We start from the raw sequence: 19,240 nt of genomic DNA on the forward strand, positions 1-19,240 counted from the left end.
TCTCACATGTGGCATGCAGCCTGGCAAATTGTGAGTTAATTAATCCACGATTTGCCATAGTGACATCTGGCCCTATGACATGTTCGGATTGCTTATGACGAAGTCTGGCATATATTCTCTTAAGGCATTAACATCATGGCAATGAGACTTTCTATTTCTTGAAATATATAACAAATAAACAAAATCAGTGTATTTCTTTATCTGCATAAGCCAAATGTCAGTGAACTGGATCTTCTGACTTTTGTGAGCTAGGGTAGACAGATGTAGCGTTTAAACAACAGTCACAGTGGGTTCTTCACCCTTGGTGTGAACTTCACTGCTGACAGCGTAAGAACTTGCATGGCAAACATAAAATAGCAAGAGAGCAAATGTTGGATCAATCCCCACACTTGCCCCTACCCTTATGAGTCAGACAAAATGTCTGTCTTTAAAAAAAGATGGAGAACCACAACGGTATGAGTATCCTTTGTGTTACATTAAAAAAATCATAAACTTTTTTTTTTAAGCCGTAAAAATGCACCAGTTTTTAATTTGTTTTTGGAGAGTAGAGACATGAGCTTGTGATCTCACAGGCGCTAGCTAGTAGTTGCCCTCCAAAACTGAGTTTTCCCCATTCAAGCTGTGCCATGCTGAAAACACCATGCACTGGAACAGAAAAATCCATGGTTCTCTAAAAAGCAGCAAAACCACTTCCGCCTCTCCAAAAATGTTAATCTGCAAAAGATTAAAACATCTTGATGGAGGAGGGCTATGAAACATCTGTTTGCTCCACCTAAAGTCTGCAGTTAGACTGGACTGTCATTGGCACAAGGACTCCTTAAAGAATGTCCTCACATTCTGGGCTTTTCTACAGAGGCTTTTAACCCCCTCCTGTTAACCCAGGCTTCTGTTTCCGGATTCTTTGTGGGATTAAGATCAGCTCCTTTACACCTGTTTTTTTCCAAGGGTTTTCTTTCTCCACCTTTCTATATATTCCATTACACTGCCAGTAGGCAGCGATGTGATATAGCAGAATTGCAGAAATACATGAGGGGTTCATGCTGCCATTCACAGATATACCAGGCTTTCCTCATTAGGAAAAAAAAATTGCTGTAATGGTTGCAAGTAATGGGAGAGGCCTAGGAGGAGAAGAATGTTGTGTAAACCACCTGCAAACTACCATGAGTGAAGAATCATGAGTGCACAATAAAAGCTTTGTGTAGAAAGGCCCACTATGTGCCCCAATAGGGCCTTAATCTGAATTTATGAACTAATCTGAATAAACAAGTGAAGCAAATTTCACCTTAAACCTATCACTATGCTATTTCAGAACTTTCAAAGCTTATTAAAGCTTAGGGAGGGTAGGTAAATAGTGGTACTGATGAGAAGGACATTAACAAATCTTCCTCGGTATCTAAGAGTCATGCCTGGTCAAACTGCCTGCTCTTGCTAACTTTACTAAAATGCTTTTCAGGAGGCAAAAAAGAGAGGCAAATTAAATGGGCAGAGGTTACTCCCTGTCGACATCAATCTGACTGTGATGTTTCTGTTATCTCCTGTGCAAGTATCACTTCCCATCACTGCATCTAGTTGCAGAGGGCGAGATCTGTCTTATGCTGAACATATGAACCCGCCTTATATTAAAGCAAGCTCCCTTATTTTAGGCACATAGGACGCCACCATATACAAAGTCAGACCCATTGGCTGATCTAGCTCAGTATGTCTACACTGACTGGCAGCAGATCTCCAGGACCTCAGTCTTCGCCAGCCTTGGTCTGAGATACCAGGGACTGAACCTGCAGCCTTCTACATGCAACACATGTACTTTACCACTGAGAGATGCATTTAGATATTACCCAAAGAGTATCCAGTTTGAGCTGACCTTTCATTTTGAATGACTAAAGAAGTCTAATTCTGCAACACTGACCTGATGTAGGGGGCAGCCCTAGCATCATGCCAGGCACCTATGGATAAATAATGAACGTGGGCTGCTTCTGTTCCCAATTCCATGCTTTAGTACCGAACAGGAAATATAGGTGATGCTACCCCCTAAAAGAAGGTATGTGGAATGGGAGAACCTCCACACCAACATAATGTCTTGGAACATCCGGACAGCCTAGTCTGTCCTGGTCCTGCTTTCATCTCCATCTGATGTGCAGATGAGCTGGGGATTGTCATCACCTCAACCTGAACGCATGCGCTTTGTGGAGGATCTTGTGTGCTGAATGAGCACACCTGATTCTGCTAGTCTCCGGCAGACTTGCCCTTGCACAGCCTGATTGTATAATGCATTGTATGTACTGGACAAACAATGGATAGAAATGGCCCTTTCTCAAAGGTCAAAGACACTACACAGCTGCCACTATCTTGCCACTACAGCTGCACCATGTAAACAATTGCCGCAAGTCTGGGTCCCTTCTCATGCAATGTTGATGGCAGGGCAGCTGGTGTGCAGCTCCTTCACTCACCGCTTGGGTAAAGTGACAAGCCCCAGGCAACAACGGACAAGCCTACACTGCAGCTTCTTCCCATGACAGCGTAACATTTCCCGGAAACTGGAGCAACATTGGCACAGTGAAGAGCTATAGCATGGACTCATCCCATGCAGCCCAAAGTTTCTCTTGTTACCAGAGTCATGCAAGAAGTAGCCACGTTGCAGCAGCCCACACATCACAAATGCAATATGAGAAGGGGCCCAGGATACAGGTAGAAAAGGGCTATGACAGATAAATAATAGGGGAATGGCACAATTTTATCCCCATCAAAGAGGCAACAGGAGGAGTGATGGCTCAGCTCCGTAGCTGTAGACTTGTAAGCAGTAGCAAGAACAACAGGGTAATGATGTCGTAATTCTGTCAGCCAATTGGGGAGAGGGTTTTCAGTCCCTGGATGCTTCTAGTTGGAGGGCTTCTAGTGCTACCAATCAAAAGACATTGTGCAGCTATTCCTTCTTTCCCTCCTTAATGTATTTTTATGGAAGAAGTGGTGGGAAAAGGGTTACAAGGAAGGGTTACAAGTGGAAGATGACGACTGAACACACGCATACCCAAATTCCCTGAATGAGGCAGGCGATTGCATGATAAAAGCCTCATCTGGAAGTACTCTCTCTCCACGATTACAGTTTTCAGCCAACTTTAAAGTACTTTTAATGAAAACTATAACAACAACAGTGATTTCCCCCCAATAGCTAATGATTAACTGTTGACACACACTGAAATCTGAAACTTCAGTGAAATCCCCATTTCATCCATATCAACAGGGCTCTCTTTGTACCAGTGCATTGATAAAACATGAGCATAACTCCAAAAAAAGCACCTTGCCAGGTCTGATAGACAAAGCAGACAACAGGATGCACTGGGACAAGAATGTTGACTAGAGTGCACTAGTAAAAGGGCTGATTGGTTCAGCCATTGGTTTCTAGGACTGGCTGGCTGAGATACTTTTTGCAATTTTAAGTCACAGAGAATTGTCCTGTTACGTTAGCCCTGTGCCTGAAACTGTAGTTCCTATATATGTCTCCTTGAAAGTCAGGCATCAGTGTATGACAAACTCAAGTCAGCGGGTGAAAATCTGGAATAATAAGTTGCCAACCACCATGGAAATGATGCTACTGTGTGTCACTTCTCACAGTGGGCCGGGTCTAAGTCAAAGCAAACACAAACTACAGAACATAACACTCTATTAATTCAAAAACTTGCTGTAGAGATGTTCACATTTCCAAGTTTCAATGCTGAAGGTTAACTGGATACATTTTTATTGATTATAATTTTCTGGGTGCAGCGATTGCAACAGACTCACCGTGGTTTTCAGAGGATAAATGTGCAGGTGGTTATTAGAAAAAAAGAAAGGAAAACGCATTCATCTCTGCAGCATGATGTGGTGACCAGGAAGAGCTATCACAGGAAGCCATCTGTAAAAAGCCCACCTATCAGTGTGCAGCTTACAGTTGCCGGGGGAGGGGGGGGATGTTTCAGGAAGTCAGGCATGCAGGAAGTCAAGCAGAGGTGATTGATGCTTGTCCAGTTGCGTTTTCAAACAAACCTCTATTCCTGTTTTGTCCTTGATATTGTCCATAAGTCCATTTAGGGGAAGAATAAATAAGCTGTCTATTGAAAACCATCGCCTATTATTTGCCGTGGAATGCAAAGTATGTTAGCAGACAGGCTGATGAATTACAGATTTTTGGTTTATTTCCTCTAGGGTGTGGTTACAGGATGTTCACTTAGAATTCAAATAATTTGTTTAAAGTGCTGTGATGCCTTTTTCTTGGGAAGAGGAATTTCAGCTCACTAGAAGATACTGTGGGAAAATCATGCCAAAGGTGAAGGGGGAAACCCTAGGATTGTTGTTTTTTTTGCCAGGAAAGAAATCGTGATGAAAAAGTGTAGCCGTTGCCAGAATCCAGACTGTAACTGATCACCCTAGTCAGAATAGGAGAACACAATGGGTTGGATCCAGATTTACACTGGATCAACTATGCTGGCAGAAGTGGACTTCCCCATCCTTCCTTCCCATGGCAGCCCCTCCACCACCTGAAAATGCCACACAGACAGTCAGGAGACCCCTGCTGAACGGGGTGAGCTGTGGTGTTGGGAGGGAGAGGGGAGAGGGGCGGGGGGACCTTCCACAAGCAGAACCCTTCCTCTTGCAGAAAGTTCTTTTTTGCAGAAGGCAGTTTCTAGATCCAGCCCAGGACACTCAAGAAAAGCCCTCTTGGATCCGATCAACAGTCCATCTAGTCCAGTATCCTCCTTGCCACAGTGGCCAAACAGCCTCCTGCTGTTGCTCCCCAGAGACTATTATTCAGTGGCATACTTTTTCAGGTGTCAATCACATGAGGGTCAATGCAGGGGGAACATAGCAGTGGCAGTCTTTCCTCCTGCCCTATGTGATCAATATATGAAAAAAAGACTACTGCCTCTGAACAGGGCAGTTCCATTTAGCCATCGTGACCAATAGCCATTGACAGAGCTGTCCTCCAGAAGGTGAACATTTAGACCTATCTTCTTTCTCAGTTTAAGAGCTTTTCTATGTGAGGCATTTATTCTGCACTTGTCATTCCCTACTCACAGTTGTTTACAGGTTCTTTAGACAATGTTGTGACCCTCCAATTTCACTTTTGTTTGTAAACAGCACTTTCGGTGAGTTTTTTTTTTTAAAGCAGGGGAAATGGGATATTTTTTCTGAAAGTGAAAGAAAACGCTGTTTCTGCTTGTGTATTTGTGCTTTTCCACCATGTCACAGTGCCAACTAGAGGTTATGGGGCAGATAAAGCAGGAAAGAAATGCTTTTCCTGTAGTGCTTGGATCTCAATTCTGCAATGAAACCAAAAGTAGATGCAGCGGATTAATAGCCTCAGGCAGAAAAGCCCTAAGTCTGGAGACAGATAATAGTTTTAGGTGGTTTGAAAAAGGACTAAGGGAGGCTTAGGTTCCCATGGTGCGTACACACGCACAACCTTTGATGTGCCACCAGATGTGGTGTCACTGTCCTCTGGTCAAATAGATTTTGCAGGTTTTTGAAACGATATAAATCCCTACAAGACCGTTTAACAGATGCAGAATTATACACTACAAGGCGCTATACTTCTATCAAATTCAGGTATCTGTGTCCAGCCTCTATCCTTTACTGGATTCCCAATGTCTCTTTCAGTCATTAACTTCTGTGTTGGGAATAAAAGGATGGGGACTAGTCAGAATAAAATGTTTCTTTGCTACTGGGACCAAGCATATTATAGGACCTACTTAGCTTGGATATATATATATATTTCTCTAGTTAAAGGCATGTAGATGATTAGTTAATGTATTTATTTTCTTGATTATTCCAGAAACAAGATATCCTTGTTATTTCATATTGTCATAAATCAAAGAGTGTTTTGTACTCCAAAAAGAGGAAATGTTACAGTCTAAATAGCAATTTCCTTTGTATAATCTCAGCAAGATCATAACAGATCTATTCTTACCATAGCACACTTTAATCCTGAAAAAAAAAGTCACTCATTCATCTGGAAAGGAGGATAAATATCCTCAGAAGAGGCAAACACAATTCCTCTTTTACTTTCCTAAAATGTATTGTTTATTTGTTTATTTGATTTATATCCTGCCTTTCCACCAAAAATGGCACTCAAGGTAGTTAACAATAAGACCAAGATAAAAACAAAACTTAATTAAAACAATCATAAAAACACAATGGAAAACATAACAATAAAAGAAATAAACAGCACCTACCTAACCAATTAAAACCTGTTTTCCCCACCCAGTTTGGACATGGCTTCCTTCTATTCTGTTTTGGGATTGTTGGACTGATAATCTTATCTGGGATATGTTACCAATGAAGGGGGGATTGAAAAGTGGAGAAGAACACTCATATACCACTGTGTTGACAGAAGGTGGCGTTCACTCATATAAAAGTCCCAACACAGAACCACGAGCTCCCACCCACAGAACTGTCAGGAGTCCATGGCTGGAATCAGAAAGGGGGTTTCGGATGAGGCTTTTATTGTGCAATCGCCCTGTCTACTCCATGGAATGTTATGGGAGTCCACATGATGTTGTCTTCCATCTGTAACCCTCCTGTGTTTTCCCAGGGGTTTTTCTATCTTTTTTCTTATCATAGAAAATCTGTTAACAAGGGAAAAATGGATTAGTTGCACAATGTCTTTTGACTGGTAGTGCTAAGAGCCACCTGTCTGGAAATGCTGTAAGTTTCACGGAAGTCAATGGGACTAAAGGCTGTTTTACACAAGGCTGTTAATCCGCTGTATCCGCTTTTGGTTTCGTTGCAGAATTGAGATCAGAGCACTACATGAAGAGCGCTTCCTTTCCTGCTTTTCCACTATATAACCTCTAGGTGGCACTGTGGCATAGCAGAACAGCTCAATTAAGCAGTGGGGAAAGTGTTTCCTTTCGCTTTCACAAATAAGACTGCATTTCCCCTGCTCTAAAAAAAACTCGCTGAAAATGCTGTTTAAAAATAGAAGCAAAACTGGAGGGTCACAATGTTATTTAAAGAACCCATAAACAACAATGAGTAGGGTATGATGAACGCACGACAAATGCTTCATGTAGAAAAGCTCTGAGTTTGTGCTGTACAAGGATGGGGCAAAGGAAAAGAAGCATGGCGGTGGATAGCAATATGCTTCTTCAATATGGTTGCATGGTGAGATAGTTTGCTAGTTTAATGCTATAGTAACTCACTCACTGCAGGAGTTACTATCCTATTGATAGCTTATGCAACTTAGTATACAGCACATTGCTTTGGCATAATATCATCCTTCCCAAGTGGAGAACCAAGATAATTAATTTGCCAGGAAAAGAGTGATTTCCTAACACAAATACTAAGGACCTTTCTGAGCTGTCAAACAAAACGTATTTCAACTGCATTTTTGTTTGTTTGTTTATTTATTTATATCTATTCTGCCCAATAGCTGAAGCTCTATTCTTTGACACTCTCACAAGCCCTGATATCTGTTTACATCACCTTGATCAACTATTTGAAAGGAATGGCTAATAAATTTATAGGTAAAAAATACAAATAAATTATGGATTGTAATGGGTGGATAGCCATGCTGCTGCTTGTTCCCTCCTTTCAAAAATGCAGGTCATTGCATGTTCTAGCACAGGAAAGGGCGAAGACGCAGCCTCCACAGAATTAAAAATGAAGAAACGCACAATAATCTAGCCAAAGCTAATAACTTAAGAAGAATAAGACCAAAGACCTACCTAGTCCAGCATCATGTTTCCCACAGTGGCCAACTAGATGCCTATGGGATACCCACAAGCAAGATTAATTGATTTCAATGGGATAGAAAGGCCCTTAATTTTGACTGGATCATGACTTAGACCAGGGGTGTTGAACCTCTTCCAGCCCAAGCAGTGAATTCCATTTGGGAAAAGCTCTTGGGCATCACATTCCAGTGGTGGGTGGGACCAGAGGCCAAGTGGGCAGGCCAAAGGCAAAAGGGGCGGGTTAAAACTACTAGTATATTTTAGCTTCAAGCTCTTCCTGCCAGCAACTAGGCCTTAGGAGAGGCATTTCAGCCTTTTAGAATGGTGGGGGGGAGAACGGCACAAAACCAGGAAACCACCAAACAATTGGTGGTTGGGGAAAAGGGTGCGTTGCCATCTTAGGTCTTAAATAAGCAGGTAAAATAAAGGTTCAAAAAAGGTAGAGCAATGTGGATGTGGATTGAGTTACCCTGCTACTCTTCACTCTGTTAAATATATGATTGGATGGACACTCCAGTTCTAGCTTTGCACAGTGAGGAAGCACATCACCATCAAGAAAATTACAAAAGTAAGATAATTTTTTTTTTCTTCAAAAACAGATGCTCACAAAATGGTGGTGACAATGGGGTGGGAGAAGTGCATCACTAATCTCACAAATGATGTCACAGTCACAGATTATATTCCCATGGAGTCCTGCGTGACTCTTGTGCACTCATATTCTGAATAGCAATCTGACACAACGCCAGTGGGTGATCTATCTGGAGAAAGAGCCACATATTCCCAGGTACACTGAGGTTTGTGTGCTGGTAATGTGATGTTCCCGCAACAAAACATAAGCCTCAGGGCAAACATGTCAACATTGTGTCACCCAAAAATGGCTTTGCAGAAGAAGAGTCCTAACAAACAACTGAGATGAACAGCACAAAACGTTCACCAACACATCTCTGTAGAAACAGCAGTGGCATATATTGTGAAATATTTTAAACCAGGGCAGAAATGAGGAAGGAAACAAGTTAAATCATTTTATTTTCTAAGCTTATTCTGTTCCTTTCAGATAGAGGCTTAGAATCAGAGCTGATTACAATGCAAGAGTCTGATTAAATAAGACAGAAAGAAGAGCAATCTAACAAAGTTTTCTACCCATTCCAAAGAATACCATGATATTGTAAGTATTTTCCCCCCATAGAGGCTTCAGTAATTCCAAGTGGAATTTATCTTTAAATCTTCTTGAGCCCAATTCTATTCTCAGCCACACTGCTGCAAAGCCACGGTAAATTTATTTTCTTTATACATTCCTGCCTTTGGTGGAGCTTACTTGATTGTAACAGAATTTGAGTCTAAATGAATTAATAACGGATGTTATATCTGAAAGTAGGTTGTAGGTATCTTTTTTTTTAATTGGTGTTAATCTAGGGTCATATTTACACTGTGGGTCCCCTGCAGGTTGGCTGTCTGTGCAAAACGCATCTGACCAGCAGGATCTGTACCGCTCCATGCTAACCCTATGTGTATCATTTGGGATGTCAGTGCTATGGGACTAACAAGGGACCATTTGTTTCTCCTTGTCAGGAGCCCAATTGACTAGCAGGAACCCAATTGGCAGCTGGATTCCTTCGTTATTGTTATTTTTAACACATTGGTATTCCACTCTTTCTCCAAGGAACTCAAGGTGGTGCACATGGGATGATCCCACTTATCCTTACAACAAACCTGTGAGGTAGCCAGGCCAACAGATAATGACTTGCCCCAAATCACTCAGCAATTTAATGGCCAAGCAGGGATTTGAGCCTTGAAAACTCCACTGCCAAGCACAGCACTTTACCCACTACAGTCGTGAAGCAAGTCACCAAGCCAAGGTTAGCCCAAGACATTATGCTGCCTAAGACAAAGCACAAGATGGCACCCCTCTCTGTTCCATGTGCAAAAGCCAACCAGACTGATACTTGAATCTTAGTTCAATGGGGGTGATGGGACAGCATCTTCCACCTCAACTGAGGGCAGCAAGCTAGATGTGGAAGGGGAGGAGGAGGAGAATTCTGTGTAGCTTACCACCACAAAAAGCAGTCCTGAAGCGACTTACATGCAGAAATGCAGACACCCATAATATAACAGAAAAAAAACAAAATCAATTTAAAACATAAGCACAGTGATACCAATCAAAATAAACACCATAAAAACGTAATTTAAAAACAATACAATACGAAAAGTGTTCATCCACAATACACAAATCCTCCTCCACTCCGGGGCCTGGAATGAACACCACAAAAGCAGCCCACAACAATTGGGCCATAACTAGTATCTAAATGCCTGGGAAAATATGTATGGCTTCAGTGACACAAGGCGGGCCACAGGATACACACACAGCTGTCCCCTAACATCTTCTTGCTGCTTCCTGCCCCTCAGCCTGCCATTTATTTCTAAATTTGCACCTATTCCAGGGTCGGCCCTACCATTAGGCAGAGTGAGGTGGTCGCCTCAGGTGGCAGATGCTGGGAGGCAGCAGCAAGGTGTTGGAGGAGAGAGCTGTGGGCCATGCAGCCTGCCCTGTGACCCCTAAGCTAGTCTGCTGCCTTCAGGAGCAGTGGAGGACACCATCCCATTGTCAGTGTTGAAGAAACAGTCCAGTCGGCTTTTGTGAAATGGAATGGGATTGGGCACCATTTTGTTCTTTTCCTCAGGCAGCAAAATGTCTTGGCCAGGCCCTGATCTATACATATAAATTAGTATATGCAACTTTCATACAAATATGTGTCCTCTTTTGGGGGCAACGCGCAAGCAGTCATCCTAACTTGTCCTGCCAGGTTACCGACACTCCTCTATCGCATTTTGCAATCCGAGGCTGGCAGTAAAAACATGAGATCGTATGCTGACCGCCTTGGGAGCTGCATTCGCCTTGGGCAGGCCTGGTCTATAAGTTATCTGACATGTATTTCAGACTGTCCCATTTCACCGGACTTGCTATTTAAATGCTGCCCAAATGGACTTCCTCTGACACAGTTCCACTGAAAGCTGTGCTCCCAGGCAGGTCATCATTCCTCCTGCAGCAGCTGACAAAGTAGAATACCATTCTCCTGCTTCAGGAGATTAAAGCAGCATTTCTTTTGCACTGCCTGGTGATTTTTATGATCTGTGATAAAGGTAACATACAGGGCTGTCATTCTCTGCTTCATTTCACCAGAGTGCCCAGCCATTTCTCTGGACAAAACCTAACTATCGATAATCTAATAATTAACCTAGTTTGCTCTTAGATCTTTTGTCCTAAAAGCAGCAAGCCAAGCCAAGGAGCATGCACATATAAGAGGATCCTATTTTTATTCAAGTTTTGTGAGACTGCAAAACCCCAGTGGAGAAATTCTGCTGATATACTCCCCCTCCCTGGAAGCTGGAATCCAGATTTTCATGGCATTTGTAAACACTGTCCAAGTTCGGCCTGAACCTGAGGCTTTCCTGGAATCCAGGGGTTCCCACTAGTACTTGGAGCTTTTCTAGGCTTTTGCTTAGATGCAGGATGTAATCAGTGTGGCTCTCCTTTTCTACATGAGGCTTTTAACCTGCCATTTTACTGAGGCTTCTGTTTTCAGATTCTTTGTGGGATTAAGATTGGCTCCTTTACATGTTTTTTTTTTCCTGGTGGGTTTCTTTCTCTGCCTTTCTATATGTTCCATTACACAACCACCAGGTGGTGCTGTGGTACAGCAGAATTACAGAAATACATTAGGGTTTCATGCTGCCATTCAGGATATACCAGACTTTTCTCATTAAGATAAAAACTGCTATAATGGTTGCAAAGCACGGGAGAGGCTTTGGAGGAGGAGGATGTTGTGTAAAGCACCCACAACCTACCATGAGTAAGGAATCATGCACGCAAAATAAATGCCTCATATAGAAAGGTTTTTCATCATATGGATCCTAAACAAATAAAGCTCATAGTGCCCAGTTGAAATTAGTGTCAATACAACTTTGAAATCTGGATTATCCATACTAATTGAACTTATCCAGGGTGTGAAGCCATTTTGACTCAGGTATATGATTGTAATAAGGAATGGATGGGATGATGGTTAAAGGAAATGGTAAATGTGGCATTCCCTTTAACAATATGCAGTCACTTTGGGTTATTAAGTTCTAGGTTGAAGATAAACTGGCCCAAACAGTATGTTTGCAAATCATGCTTGCTGCTGGTGACCCAAACTGCATGGGCACTGCTCTAGATGTAAAGCAGGACCCACTAGGGGTGGGCTATATTTACCCAAGTAAAGCCAGCTGAAAATTGTTGCCTCTTCAGCTCATCCCACCAAATAAGCGCAGTTTCAGAGTATGATCTGAATTCCTAGTAGCCACCATGCTTTTGGAACTGAGAGCTTTTCTACACAAGGCATTTTTTGTGCTCTCGTGATTCCTTAGTCACAGTTGTTTGCAGTTTTTTTAGGTGATGTCAAGATCCTACAGTTTCAATTCTGTTTTTTCAGAGCACTTTTCCAGGGGTTTTTATAATGGGTAAAATTGGGTATTATCTCTGAAAGTGCTGTTTCTACTTGTGTATTTGCACCATTCTGCTATAGCACAGTGCCACCTAGAGGTTACATAGTGGAAAAGCAGGAAAGGAAAAGCTGTTTGTGTAGGGCTCAGAGCTCAACTCTGCAATGAAACCAAAAGTAGATACAGCAATTAATAGCCTCATGTAGAAAAGCTCTATGAACTTAGCCCTGTTTTTAAAAGCTACATATTGAGGTATTTTATTTATTTAGTAAATGCCTCATATAAATAAATTTCTCTAGGCATTTTACAAAACATAATAATACAAATAAAATTGCAGTAAAATCAACAATATAAAACTAATAAATGTGTCAATACAAAATCAGGGGAAAGGATGCTAAAATAACACAAAATGCTACAATGTTTAAAAATACTTTTAATATTTTAAAATTAGGGATGTCAGAGAATTTCGCCACGAATCTTGGGGAGTCCGAATGCGAGCGCATTCGGCCCCCCGAAATTGGTGGTGAAACGGTCTGCCCCCCCGCCCCTCCCAGGACGGGACTTACCTTGGGTGAATCCTCCTGGCGGCGGCGGCTCTGGAGGCGGTTCGGCGGCAGTTCGGCCGCGGCTGCGGCGGCTGCGGCGGCCAGTCTTCTGACCGGCTGCCACCGCCGCCATTTCCAGTAAAACAACAACAACAACAACAAAACGTGATAGGCTACGTAAAGATTTACGTAGCCTATCGTGGCTAGATTTTTAAAAAATATCGTGATAGGCTACGTAAATGTTTACGTAGCCTATCACGGCTGAGTAAAAAAACAAAAACAAAAAACCACATGTACGCAAATGGCGACACCCATGGGCGCCACCATTTGCATACGTGCGGTGTTTTGTTTTGTTTTTTTACTCAGCCGTGATAGGCTACGTAAACATTTACGTAGCCTATCACAGCTGACTGCAGGGATGCAAACGGCGGCGGCTACAGCCGCCGCCATTTGTGGGCCCGGCCGGCCAGGATTCGGGGGTGGAGAGACGGAGCGCCTCCCCACCACTGCGAATCAAATTTCGTTAAAGGTAAGTGACTTTCGTACATCCCCATTTAAAATACTTTAAAAGCCTTGGAGAACAGGGAAGTCTTAGCCTGATATGAAAAGATAGCTGTGTGGGTGCCAGACAAGCTTCCCATCAGAGAGCACTGCAGAACTGGGGGGCCACTACCAAAAAGCCCTCTCTCTTGTTGCCATCCTCTGAGGCTCAGACTGAGAGTGTACTTGAATAAAGCTTTCTGTGGATGTCCATAAACGACAGGCAGTTACATATGGGACAAAGTCCTGAGGTCCCGAGATGTGTATGCATTATCTGAGGTACAGATAATATCCACATTTATTTATATTTTTCAAAATGTAACCAACTAATACCTGCTTATCCATGTTACCACTGTGGTATTGTGTGAGTTCCCATGGCTCGCCCAAGAGTGTCACTCACATGAGCGGACATGTGTATTAAAGGTAAACAAATATAACATTCCCCTTAATGAACAGAGGATTTATCGGGAGCCTAAATGCATACATATATGGCACACACACTTATATTCATGTTCACATATGTTCACTGGAAAAAGGAATTAGGTTTTAGCTAGCACAAAGCTAGCTGATAATACCACAAGAAAGGCCCCTTAATCTTCTGAAGCCATACAGCTGTGTCCAGCCCTGTCAGGAGCTGCTGTATGAGTGATGGTCTCCTTGCTGACAGCCTTCTAAATTGGACAGTAGCAGGAAAGAGCAGAGAGCAGCTCTGAAAGATGCGTTTGTGCCAACACCAAGGAAGAGAGCTTGCGAGAAGGGGATTTGGAAAACAGAAGTGAGTCGCTGCTTCATTGTTATGCTATGAGCTAAATATCTGGAAAGCCCCTAGAATGGCTTCCAAGAAAGGCAGTCCTCGTTCTATAGAGTTTTTCTTTCTCATTACACAACAGTAATGTACTGCTGTTTGGTGGTATCACATTTACCCAATACTCAAATCACAATATATTGTCCCTGGGGAAATGTAACCCCTCCCCCTTCTCCAGACAGATACCACATCTATCCCTACTGTGGTTGACATTCAGAATGCGGTTGGGCATTAAGAGCTATTGAATAGTTCTCTTTGCATAAGAGCAAAAGAACTCCTGTGCCATTTTGTGAACTTTTACAAAATGTTAGAGCTTTAAAAATATCTTCTGTTCCTGTGCACTTTCCCTGCTGTGCCTCTCCAGTGCACGAATCATCTACCACTAGTTGTTGTTTTTTTAAAGTGAAAAGCAGCACTGTTTTTCTTCCTCTCAAACAGATCTGCTGTTCAAAGGTATTACAACACAGTACATGCAAATGTACACAACTGGACCCTGACATGAGTTTTTTAATGAAAAATTGCCTTGGGAAGGAGGAATTTACAGTGGACGGAATGGGACACTTAATCCTTTCCCCCACCAACCACTTCTATGCTCTAAATTCTACCCAGCACACTACTGCCTTTTTATTACACATGGGTCCTGAAAAATGTTTGCTGCTTTGGGAATCCTGAAAGGCAGAGGTGGGGGGCCTTTTTTGGCCAGGTGGCTGAATTGGCTAGGCTCCGGAAAAGCATGTCAGGGGGCACATGCCAGTAGTGGGTGGGTCTACTTTCCAAAGTGAGCAGGCTACTCCCACTGCTGCCATGTGGTCCAGTCATGCTTGACTGGCCCAATTCACTCTCTCTCTCTCTCTCTCTCTCTCTGAATCACACACACACACACCATTCAAGAAAAGCAAGAGTCAGGGAAAGCCCACTGAGCTGGTGCCTCGAGGAGTGATAACGATGCTGGGAGACTAGGAAATGCCAGTGTCTTGTGCTTCCTGTTTCTGCTCATCTCCCCATCTGAAGTTAAACTTTCAGTGCTCTCCCTCAAGTGGGCAGATTCACAAGCTGCTGATGTGCAGACAGCTTGCTTATCTTCCTATCAGGAGAGATGCAAAGGTTATATTAGATCATGTTTGTTATGCTGAAAACATAATGAAATAATAGGGATGTACGAAAGGTACTTACCTTTCCGCGGATTATGCTGATGCTGGGGGGGAGGCGTTCCGTCCCTCCCCCCAGAATCCTGGCCAGGGGGGAAGGCACTCCGTTCCTCCCCTCTTGAATCCTGGCCGTCCGGGTCCGCTCCATCGCCGTTTGCGTCCCTGCAGTCAGCCGTGATAGGCTACGTAAATGTTTACGTAGCCTATCACGGCTGATTAAAAAAAAAAATGCGCGTACACAAATGGCGGCGCCCATGGGCGCCGCCATTTGCGTTCCTTATTTTGGCACGTCTTAGTCTACGTAAACATTTATGTAGACTAAGACGGCAAAAATAAGGGGAACGCAAATAGTGTAGACACTACGCTATTTGCGTTCCCCTTATTTTCGCCGTCTTAGTCTATGTAAATGTTTACGTAGACTAAGATGTGCCAAAATAAGGAACGCAAATGGCGGCGCCCATGGGCGCCGCCATTTGCGTACGCACGTTGTTGTTGTTTTTTAATCAGCCGTGATAGGCTACGTAAACATTTGCGTAGCCTATCACGGTGTTTTTTTAAAATCTAGCCGTGATAGGCTACGTAAATCTTTATTTAGCTTATCACGTTTTTGTTTTTTTTTACCTGGAAATGGCGGCGGTGGCAGCCGGTCAGAAGACCGGCCGCTGCCGCCGAACCACCGCTGCCGCCGAACCGCCGCCACCGCAGCCGCCGCCACCAGGAAGATCCGCCTAAGGTAAGTCCCGTCGTTTGCGTTCCTTATTTTGCCACATCTTAGTCTACGTAAACATTTACGTAGACTAAGACAGCGAAAATAAGGGGAACGCAAACAGCGTAGACGCTACGTAAATGTTTACGTAGACTAAGACGTGCCAAAATAAGGAACGCAAATGGCGGCGCCCATGGGCGCTGCCATTTGCATACGCGCGTTGTTGTTTTTTTAATCAGCCGTGATAGGCTACATAAACATTTATGTAGCCTATCACGGTGTTTTTTTTTTAAATCTAGCCGTGATAGGCTACGTAAATCTTTAGTTAGCCTATCACTTTTTTTTTTTTTTTAACCTGGAAATGGCGGCGGTGGCAGCCGGTCAGAAGACCGGCCGCCACAGCCGCTGCCGCCGCACCACCGCCAGAGCCGCCTCCACCAGGAAGATCCGCCTAAGGTAAGTCCCGTCCTGGGGGGGGCGGGGGGCCGTTCCGCCACCAATTTCGGGGGGCCGAATACTCTGGCATTCGGCCTCCCCGAGATCCGTGGCGGAACTTTCGTACATCCCTATGAAATAATGACTCAACCAATAAACAAAATCTAGTAGGCCATGCTTCCCATGTACAAATAAATAATATGAAATGCTCTGAAATGAGAGAAAAGAACCTAATCCTAAAAAACCTGCTCTTGTTAGCCCAGCACTTTCATGTGTCAGATGGAGATGGATGAGTGTCATAGATGGTAAGCTCTCCCGTTGAGGAGAACCATAGAATCATAGAATAGTAGGGTTGGAAGGGGCCTATAAGACCATTGAGTACAACCCCCTGCTCAGTGCAGGAATCCAAGTCAGAGCATCCCTGGCAGATGGCTGTCCAGCTTCATCTTGAAAGCCTCCAGTGTGGGAGAGCCCACTACCTCCCTAGGTAACTGGTTCCATTGTCGTATTGCTCTAACAGTCAGGAAGTTTCTCCTGATGTTCAGCCAGAATCTGGCTTCCTGTAACTTGAGCCCATTATTCCGTGTCCTGCACTCTGGGATGATGGAGAAGAGATCCTGGCCTTCCTCTCTGTGACAACCTTTCAAGTATTTGAAGAGCACTATTATATCTCCCCTCAGTCTTCTCTTCTCAAGGCTAAACATGCCCAGTTCTTTCAGTCTCTCCTCATAGGGTTTTGTTTGAATAATGAGGCAGCAGAGATTGGCTGTGCAATCCACAAACTCTTTATTCAGCTAATAGTACCTCTTCACCTCTGGAGCAACTACAAAAGGCGGTCTGTGGCAAGAGCAAGAGATGGTCTGTGGCAAACCGATTTTGTGGGATCGGTTCCAGCTTCTTCCTTCTGATGAAGTGGACAAGGTGCTTTCATCTGTAAGGCCGACCACCTGCTTACTTGATCCTTGCCCATCTTGGCTCATTATGGGTGGCAGAGAGAGATTGGGTGAGGGGATCAGGATGGTGGTGTACGCCTCCCTTGAGGAGGGAGTGATGCCATCAGCCCTCAAGGAGGCAGTGATAAGACCACTCTTAAGCCCTCCTTGGATCCCCAAGTTCTAAACAACTTCCAGCCAGTCTCAAATCTGCCATTTTGGAGCAAGGTGATTGAGCAGGTGGTGGCGATGCAGTTGAAGGCACACTTGGAAGAAGCCGATTATCTAGATCCATTTCAGTCGAGCTTCAGGCCTGGGCATGGGACAGAAACAGCCTTGGTCGCCTTGGTGGATGATATGAGGAGGGCTCTGGATAGGGTCGAATGCTCCTTCCTTGTTCTCCTCAACCTCTCAGCTGCTTTTGATACCGTTGACCACGGTATCCTCCTGGACTGCCTGCAGGGATTGGGCATTGGAGACACCGTATTGCGGTGGTTCTGGTCCTTCCTTTCCAGCAGGTACCAGAAGGTAGCACTGGGAGAGGATGTTTCGGACCCGTGACCGCTCACTTGTGGAGTGCCACAGGGTTCCATCCTCTCCCTGATGCTATTTAACATCTATGTGAAGCCACTGGGGGCTATCATCAGGCGGTTTGGGGTGCGGTGTCATCAATATGCGGATGACACACAGCTCTACCTCTCGTTCAAATCTTCACCAAGGCTGGTCATTGAATCCCTGTCCAAATGTCTGGAGACGGTGAGTGGCTGGATGGGGAGGAATAAGCTGAAGCTGAACCCTGACAAGACCGAGGTACTTTTGGTGGGAGACAAGAGGAGGTTGGGGGATGTTGACCTGGTGTTGAATGGGGTACAGCTACCCTTGAAAGACCAGGTCTGCAGCCTGGGGGTCATTTTGGACTCCTAGCTGTCTATGGAGGCTCAGGTGTCAGCTGTGAGCTGGACAGCACTGTATCAACTCCATCTGATACAGCCGCTTCGCCCCTATGTTCCCGACCATCTGCTCCCATCGGTAGTACATGCCCTGGTCTCCTCTTGTTTAGACTACTGTAATGCGCTCTATGTGGGGTTACCCTTGAAGACGGCTCGGAAACTGCAGCTGGTACAGAACGCGGCAGCTCGCCTGATTAAAGGCAGCCGCCAGCAAGATCACATCACTCCAGTGCTGAAGGAGATGCACTGGTTACCAGTTGTTTTCCGGGCCAAATTCAAGGTGTTGGTTTTGACCTTTAAAACCCTATATGGTTCCAGCCCAGCCTATCTTGAGGAGCGCCTCCAGCAGCACCAGACAGGCCGCTTAACAAGATCAGCCTCGGATGGCCTTCTCTCTGTCCCATCAGCCAGGACAGCTAGACTGGTGGGGACGAGGGAGAGGGCCTTTTCTGTGGTGGCCCCCACTCTGTGGAACTCCCTCCCTAGGGAACTCCGTCATGCCCCCTCTTTAATGAGCTTCCGTCGTGCATTAAAAACGTGGTTGTTCAGGCAGGCATTTGGGGTGGGTTAGGGTATTTTAGAAAATGTTTTTATTGTAGAATTTTATTGTTTTAAACTGTTTTATTGTATGTTGTACATCGCCCAGCGTGGCTGGGTGACCAACCAGATGGGTGATTAATTAATAAATAAATAAATAAATAAATAAATAAATATTTAAAAGCTTAGAGCTGTCCTCTAGGCCTAATTTGCAAGGTAAGTCTTTTGATAAGGGAGCTACTAAAAGCATGTTGGTTGCCTTTCAACTGAGGATGGGTTCCTGCAGAGCTCAGCTGGCTTTTTCTGAGTTCCTGCCTTCAGGGAGGATCCTCCGAACCCAGCTTCTGATGGGCAGCCAGTCTGGTATGACGCCTCCCACCTCCTCCTCTCAACTCTGCCTGCTTTACTCTGTGGCAAGTTCTGGCATCTGTCAATCCCAAACCTCCCTTCCCCTCCAACA

General features: G+C 44.3%; 1 protein-coding gene across 7 annotated transcripts in view; it reads right to left on the reverse strand.

Moving 5' to 3' along the window:
• Window positions 1-19,240, reverse strand: part of LOC146357592 (uncharacterized) — a 107,418-nt gene that overhangs the window by 47,640 nt on the left and 40,538 nt on the right. The window lies entirely within an intron of this gene.

The sequence above is a fragment of the Heloderma suspectum genome, chromosome 1 (assembly GCF_057233095.1).
Source record: "Heloderma suspectum isolate Gila_16-S chromosome 1, 16-S_ref, whole genome shotgun sequence".
Taxonomy (NCBI): Eukaryota; Metazoa; Chordata; class Lepidosauria; order Squamata; family Helodermatidae; genus Heloderma; species Heloderma suspectum.